The sequence below is a fragment of the Piliocolobus tephrosceles genome, chromosome 6, assembly GCF_002776525.5.
Source record: "Piliocolobus tephrosceles isolate RC106 chromosome 6, ASM277652v3, whole genome shotgun sequence".
Lineage (NCBI taxonomy): Eukaryota > Metazoa > Chordata > Mammalia > Primates > Cercopithecidae > Piliocolobus > Piliocolobus tephrosceles.
Genome location: NC_045439.1, coordinates 47,503,655 through 47,512,758, shown reverse-complemented (window position 1 = coordinate 47,512,758; position 9,104 = coordinate 47,503,655).

Here is a 9,104-nt window from a genome sequence, read left to right as displayed (position 1 = left end):
AAGTTCAAGCTGGAAATGAGGGAGGTTTGTGTGCTATTGCTTATGATTTTCAAAAGGTAGAGTCATCTGCAAAGCATGAAGCCGGCAAGGATAGGGTTTCAGGAGAAGAAGAAAGGTTGCATGTATGTAATTTGTATTGCTTTTTCCAATTGACTTCCATTATAACTTTACAGTACATTCTTATTCAGATCTTTTAGATTCTAAATCTTCAAATGGAGAATTCCAGTATGATTAAAGAGCTTTCTGAATGCTCTTTATCCAAAGCATTCTAATGTGTTCTCTATAGAAGAAAATAATAATGAAATGAATAATCAACTTGAACATATACAAAGCATTTTAAGATATTCTATTTCTAAAAGTTCTCAGTGACACCAGTGGAGTCTAATGTTTAAATGGCCACAGTAGCAATCCCACTACTTCTAGATCTTAGTGAAAATCATTAACCAAAACAAACTGACAAAGAAAACCATGTGAGATTGACTTTCCAGATGGACTAGTATTGGATTGGCTAGCAATTCTGAAGTCAGGCAAGATTTGAAAACCTGTTGCACCACTTGCTAGAGAACAGTTTAGCAGAAGAGAATTGTGACAACCAGCTTCCTGGGTTCAGACTGAGACTATTCAACCTACTCAATTTAGGTAAATTACTCCCCAAAGCCTCAGTTTCTGATAAAATCTGTAATAATAATATAGCTGGTTAAAGAGTAGTCACAATGTAGACCTTATAGTACTGTTGTGAAGGTCACATAAAATGAGCCATAGCATAAATAAACCATAACATAGGGTTATGAGCATGAGCTCTGCAAACAGACTGCTTGGGTTTTAATACCAGCTCTACCACTGTCTAGCTGTGAGACCTTAGGTAAACTACTCTCTATACCTCAGTTTTCTCATCTGCAAGATCAGAATAACAGCATGTGCTTCACAGGACTGTGGTGAAGGTTGAGTGAAATAATGGAAAGCACTTAATGTAGTGTCTGATATATAGGGTTTAATAAATACTATATATTATTATTATGTAAAGTATTCAGCACAATGCCTGACACAGCACTCTCAATTAACAGTTCTAAGTTTTTCTAAAAATAAAGTTTTTAGTGTCTCTTCAAGATGATTTTGATCCAGTATTAAATATTTGACGATCAAGCCTGTTTGACAATGCCAGTATTTCAAACACCATTAACGAAAGGCATCTTCACATATTTGCAGCAAGCTGGGCTCCTGAGAACTAAATTATCTTACATCACCTGAGCAGAACACACATAAAGCACAAACGGTTGCAAGATTTTAAGTAGCTACTCTGACATGAACAAAAAAAAAATTTTGAAGTAATTGCAGGCTGAAGAAACTGCATAAAATCAATGGATACACAGCCAAAGGCAATGATGTGCAGCTTGGCTACAAAATGCCAAGAAAAAGCAGTGCTGGGCAGACCTGCTGGGCATGCTGCCAGGAGCACTATTGTGAAAGAGCATTGTGAAGACTGATACATGTTGATTAAGAGTTATTCTGGTCTTGTACAAATGAACTTCTTCCTGTATGTTGTGTTAAACAGGGTATCACTGAGTTCTCAGATGTCCTTTTATCTCACTAATTTGCATGCATATTTATAGAGGTAACTGGCATATAGTAGATACTTAATATATGATGACTGAATAAATGAATGAAGTATGAAGAATTCCATAAGAACAAGACACAATGGGGATCCTTTAGACTAAGCAGGATCACAGAACCCTTAGCCTAACTCATCCAAGGGACACTGCTCCTCCTTATGAGCCCTGGGATATCAGCCCAGGGTTTCCAGCAGGCACCTCTAGGTCTTGTGATATTCTGGGTCCTTTGACCTTCTGGAGATGGTGTGGCTTAGACTTTGGCTCCTTATCCATCTTTCCTGGTTTCTCCCTTAGATACGGCTTCAACCCTGATGACTTGGCCTTGCCTCATCAACCTCTTTTCACCTGCAAGTATTCTCCCCTGCTTCTCTGATAAGTCTGAGTCACTAACTCTCCACTCCTGAGCTTTCTGCTCCCTATGGCCATTACACGCAGGATAGAGACCCTTGTGCAGCTGTGGCACCTGCAGGCTCTGAGATTAACCTCTCAGACTGTCAGTCCATGCCATCTCTACTCATTAACACCAATATGCACAGAGGAAAACAGCCCCCAGCCCAAGGTCATGCAGGATGAAGGTCACAGCACTCAAGTATTTTGAAAACTGAGGTCTATCGCATTCTTCTCTTGATCCTCTTATAATATTCCCCTTCATCCTTCCAAAGATATTTGAAAGAAACAAAAGACTTTGTCCAACCTCTTGGCATGACTGTAGCTGTAGCTAAAATCTTTGGCCTACATTTCAAATCACTTCACCTCAGGTGGCTTGAAGTTTGGGCTTCCTCAAAAACCACTGTGAAAGAGAGATACAGAATTTTAAAACTCCAGTGATAATAAATACAGTCTCCTGCTTGACTGCTATGGAGAATCCTCCACAGCTAAACTGGGGTTGATTTTGAAGGATGCCCGGGGCGATGGCTGGGTCTGAAAGCTTCAGTGGTGATAGTAGAGCCATATCTTAGTCTTGGCCTAGATTGCTTACTTAATGTAGTGCACTAAGTTTGGAATGGAAGAAAGCCACCTAGATAATGAGTTTCGGGAAGTTCTGAACAGTCAGTCCATTTGGGCCACCTAAGTGGAGATAATTAAGATTCTATCCAGATCACTGTGCCTACTGATTGAAGCTGATTCAACACCCGTTGTTTGAAGCTGATTCAACACCCGTTAAATGCCAGCTCAGGTGTCTACATAATTATTCTTGGAGTTGATAGTCTCCTTAGGGACCAACTTAAATTGATACGCTTAGGCTGGCCAGACTCCAGTTTTCTCTTCCTCTTTACATTTGGACAGCCAGACACTATGCCATTTACAAGCCCCAAGTGGAGAGAGGGAGCAGAAAAACATCAGCTTTGGCCAATTTTGAGGTCCTTAGCAAAGTCTCTCTCATCCTTGAGCCACTAGCACCTGTATCTATCGCCCTACAGTTCCCCTAACAGATTCTACCAACCTCAGCAGCCTCAAGAACTATAAATCTGGGCTGATAACCAATGATCATATATATTTTTACTCAATGTTTCTTTCGATGTTATCATATTAAAAATATTCCTTGATGCTCCGTGCCCATTGCACTCTATGTGTATATATCCTTAGGAATCAAACACAGCAGCAGCCTTTGTAGCTCCACTGGTGTTGAAACCATTGGTAACCAACCTTGAGAATAAACCACTTATGATAAATATTTAGTTTCAGCAAAAGACTGTCACACCGAATGTATCATATATCCCACAATTTTCCTATAGGTTTCAGAATTTTTAGTCTGTCCCAGAGCTAGCATTTTGCTCACCTAGTAAGGCCTGTGGGATTCCTGGACTCTACTCAGAAGCCAGCAGCCAAGCAAAGCCTTCCTGAGATATGTGAGAATTACCAACACTTCCAGTACACTAGGAGTACCATAGACACTATCATCCTGGTGCTAAGAGCTGCATTTCTGATGGGATGTTTCCATCCATCACAGAATAAGAGATCCAGGTACCCTGAGACTTCCTTCCAATCAGTCTATGACAGTGCTCCAACTGAGGATATGGATCTTTTGATACATATTGAATTGGAGTATGCATCACATTCTAGACGATCGCCTCACAACTTCAGGCACCTGACCCGCTCTCCCTTATAACCCGAAATTGCTGCTAGCAATGCTGGCTCTTTGCTGAGTTGAATAATTTAAAATATAAGACTGTAAAGGTCAATTATCCAGAATAACCCCCGCTCAAGACATTCCATGATATGTGTGATTGGGCAGGCCACTGAGTTCCAACAGTCCTTAACACTTTTGGGGTGTGTGGAATATTATGGGATAGACATGGAACATATATGTAGTTTCCACCATATTTCCCTATCCTGACTTCCAAGTTTACCAAACTGCTTAAGTAAAGCAAGCCCAGCATTCCAAAACACTCAAAAGGCATTAAAACAAAACAAAACAAAACTCAAAGATGATCTATCCTGCATTTATTCTAACACATCCTGACTTTCAGGGTCTTTCCTCCCCCAAGCATAGTTCCTAAACACAGGGTGGAGGAATGTCTCTCAAAGGATGATCTGGGGACCAAATTACATCAGATTCACTTGAAGTTCTTGTTTAACATGATTACTCCTGGGCTCAACTCCAGAGCTACTGAATCAGATTCACTGGAGATGGGCTCAGGAACATGCAATTTAAATAAGCACCTCAAGTTATTTTTATATGCAGTAAAATTTGAAAACTATAGCTGTGGCAGCATCCTTTCTAACTCAGCTCTGACTCAACATTTTCACAAACTTATTCTGCAAATTCTCCACACTCTATCCCCTACCCCTACTCAGTTACCCAGTCAGTTATGTCATATGTGATGGAAAGTTCTTGAACATTAAAGCAACACAAATCCTGAAAGCATTATTTGGAAGAGGACCATGTTTCCAATAATGACAACAACAGGCTTTTGCAATTGAGAGCAACATCCAACCCAAAGATTAAGCCAAATGTCCACTCATTGGTTCTAAGTCCCTCCTGCTGCCATATATAGTTAGATAGGGCAGAAAGAACTCTTTGTAGCTAGGAACTCAGAAAGACTGGCAGAGCTGGGAGTATTTAATACCAGCAAGCAGCTGGAGGAAATGTGATTGGGTATTTAGAGCAAGGTATGGTGTTAGAAGAGTTGAGACAGAGGAATGAAGAGACACTGAGGACAGTTTAGGGCAGAAAGAAGGCACTGAATTCAAGGAACAGAAGAATTCAAAGAACAAGCTAACACAGAAAAAGAAGGCCATATTGACACACATATCAAAACACCATAAGACAGACAATTGTGTGATATTGATCAAGGCAGAGGAGTTTGTCATTTAGGCAGTCCTGTATTATAGCTTTTAACCCAGTGAGCTATAATGTCTCATGAAGTGAGGGAGTCTTCTGGTAGCTAAATGCCTGTAAGTATACACCATGATTTATATCTGCCTTCTGTTCAAAGTACCCACTATATTAAGCCAGGCCAGAAACCAAATCCAAACTTCAGAAGAAAGAATTCATAAGCTCATGTCGCTGAAAGTTTCCTGGGCAGTCCTTGCTTCAGGTTCAGCAGGATTGAGATGCTCATCAGAGATAGGGATTTATATTCATCTCTCAGACAGACATTCTTCCTGTAGTCAATGAAATGACAGTTGATGGATAACATCTATCCCACCGACTTAGTCCACCCAGAAGTAATAGAACCATCTTTGCTGACAGCTCTGAGACAAATGTCCTGGGGAGCCTCTCCATCAGCCCAACTCGGGGCATATGTGCACTCATTTAGGGTAGGGGCAGTTATAGTACAAGGCAGGGTGACAAGCTCATCCTAGTTTGCCTGGGATTCATCCAGTTTTAAAACTGAAAGTCCTAGGTCCCAGGAAACCCCCTCAGTTCCAAGCAAACCAGGAAGTCTGGTCACCCTAGGTGGAGTCAGCCTTACTTTTTTCGTCTGGAATGAGTTCTCCACAGGAAAGAGCACTTCTGTTACAAGATGAAGAGGTGAGAGGGGCTGAAGCAGGGGGAGTATTCACTTCACCCAGGCCAGATCTATCTGATGCCTGGGTAGAAGTGTGGAAGAGGCCCAACCTGCCCCTTTCTTGATTGTCCTTTGGATCAGCCTAGGCCTATGTGACTAGACAAGGCTACCATTTCCTAGTGCTTCACTCCTCATTAAGTTCACCCAGGGCCCGAGGTTTCTCTCTCAGGATTCTTTGTACCCCCTCCTGGACCTAACCTACTCCTGGTTCCTGGCCTTGATCTGACTCTCTCCTCTGTGACATGATAGCTTGCTCTTTGGCTTTGGTTCCTGTGCTCACCCTGGTTTCTGGCTTCTGTATCTTTTTACCTCATAGTTACTCTGATCTGTCTGGTCTTCTGATGCCACTGCTGCATCAAGCTTGGATTTGGCCTGATATTTTATTGTAATTTTATTTGAGACAGGGTCTTGCTCTGTCACCCAGGCTAGGGTGTAGTGGTACATCACAGCTCACTACAGCCTTGACCTTCCAGGCTCAAGCAATCCTCCCATGTTAACCTACCTAGTAGCTGAAACCACAGGTGTGTGCCACAATATCAGTTAATATTTTTTTATTTTTTGCAGAGGCAGAGTCTCACTATGTTGCCCAGGCTGATCTTGAACTCCTGGACTTAAGGGATCCTCCTGCTTCAGCCTTCCAAAGTGATGGAATTAGGGGCATGAGCCACCACGTCCAGGGGCCTGATACTCTTTCACTAGGGTCTTTACGGCTATTTGCAGCTAAGATTTGTCAGTGCCTCCCTACCCACGCAGTTCACCACTGCCCCCACCTGTTTCTAGGTGGAATTCAATATTGGTGTCCATCAGAATCTGTGCTAAATATTGAGGTGGGAGCTTAATCCTTATACTCACGGCTCCCCCATTCCCCTACCTTACAATTCTGCAATGTAGGTACTTTTACTCCCATTTCACAAATGAGGACACTGAAACTTAGGGGAGTGAAGTAATTTGCCCAAATTCATAAAACCAGTCAAATTGGAAGTTAGAACTCACACTTTTGAGCTCTTTCGACTGTACCATGATGACTTGATCAGGTAACATGATGGTAGTAACTGGTTCAAGTAGCAAGGACACAAATGGTAACTTCTAAAGACTGTTATTTTTTAAAGTGCTGCTCAATGTATATATATCCTTGTATTTTTGCCACTCAATAATGTCAAATATGTGATGTTTTTTAGAATTTTTAAACTAGTTTCTACTACAATTTAAACAGTAAATTATTTTAAGATATGTTTTTTAAACTATGTTCCAATAACTAATAGGACAGCTTCTAGCCCTATAGTTCTACACTGATTCGCTCTCAATTATGAATATTATACAATTTCCCCTCATGAGCCAAATATTGTTCTAAACAAGTAGTTCTCAGTGTGTGGCTAGTGACTTTCAGGGTTTGTGAGCTCTTTTCCAATAATATTGATGTTATTTGCTTTTTCACTCTCATTGCTCACAACTGCATAGTGGAGGTTTCCAGAAGCTACATGATCTGAGATTTTGTAACAGATTGACTGCGAAAGCAGTATGCGAATCCTAAATGATTTCCCTTAAGTCAGACATTGGTTTTTCTAAAAAAATGTAAAACCACGTCATGTTCCTCACTACGGTTTTGTTTCATAAGATATGAGTATCTTTATAAAAACATGTTTTTGTGTTAACATGTAATGAGTCTATTATTATTTCAAAATTAATAAATGTTTTAAATTTCTGAATTTTAATTTTTAATATGATTAACATCAATTGTTGTAACTCACATAAACAAAAACTTCTTGGGGTCCTTAGCAATTTTTAAGAGTACGAAGGAAACCAGAGAGTTTGAGAATAGCTGTTTCTAATCAAAAGATCTTTGTGGTGAAACTCTAAAACCTACCATTAAATATGCTTTGATATTATTATCACCAAAAAACCCAATAACTTGTGATGAGAAACACCTGTCAGTCACTCATGGCTATTCATCAAGATACATTGTAGCTCACACTTGACTCCCTATATTAGTGGCTCTAACAAAACTATTAATGCTTAGCAACTCATTTAAATTAGAGGTAGAAACCACCAACAGGAATAAAATTAGTGAGCAAAATAAAGACTGTTCAGGAAGTCTTGAAGAAATAAACTTTTATTTCATTAAATGGAACATCCAGTTGGAAAATTCTAAATGACAATCTGAAGAATTGAGGCATTCAAAACAAGGATTGCAGATGAATTAAATAAGCAATTCAGTTGAATTAGGAATAAGTAAAAATGATAAGTGAGGAATTAAAGATATAAAGTGCACCTGGGGGAATGAGAAACATCTACAACTGAAGAACACAAAGATCTCACGTGCGATCATCTTGTTTATTTTCTCCTCTCCATTCTCTGATCTGCAACTTTAGAAAAGCCTAAAGTCTTCTAAAGTTTACTTTACCTTTGAACTCCATCAAGGGGCTGCTGAAATAGTTCTAAATGAGAATTGTAACCATGATTAAACTTGTGAAAAAGAGTTTCGTGTGGGAAGGGCGACAGTGATTTCTTTAAAATCATTTTTGCTCAAGTATCTTTTGTAACTCAAACAGCTTTGATTAGTAAAAGGAAATTGGCATCATTTCAGGGGCTATTTCCTAGGGTCTCTATATTGAATAAGAGACATAACTGTTCTGTCATTTCACAACTCACACTTGTTGAATAACCACTACATGGAAGGAGCACTCCTGAGACCCAAGGCCCGGAGAAAACTGAGAGAGGGGCCCTGCAACTGGGAGCTGCCCAGTCTAGCGGAGAAGATAATGGTGAGGCTCAGAATGACAGAGTGAATCTTTCCCATTGATTTAATTGTATGCCATTTTACTTTTCCTCGTTGGTTTCTCTGCCTTCCCTTTCTCAAACAAACCGAAAAGCCCACAGTCTACTAATGTGTTCATTTACTAAATTAAAAACAAATAAAAAGAATTCATTTTGAAAATTTTACTACACCTGTTTAGTTTATAGAAGTCACTCTGAGATGCCATAAAACCTGAGCTGGAAACTCATTTCTTATCACCAGTCTTCAAGTCTTCACACAATTTAAGTAATTTTCTGAGGACAGTGATGATTTTTGTTGGACCAGAAATTAAGAAGATTGATAGAGGGAGGGAGAATGAGAGGACTTTTATTTCAACTGATAGGATAGTGTTAGTCCGAACTGCACCATTTTGTAAGCCCCTTGCCATTTCACAGTCTTGGTCAGAGTGAAACATTCCACAGGGGTTTGGGCCATGACCAAATGACCACAAGACACAAGAACATCCTTGCCAGGCAAAGGCCCAACTGAAGGAACGTCCCTATCATATCCCGCTGAGCAAAGGTCCAAAGAACATCCTATCACATCCCACCAGAAAAAGGGCCAAACCACCTATCATAAGAACATCTTATCAATATCCTGCTGGGCAGAAAGCCATACCACCCAGACCGCTGTTTCCCTCCCCTAGACCTATAAACTACCCCAGCCTGGAAGCAGCAGTGAGCT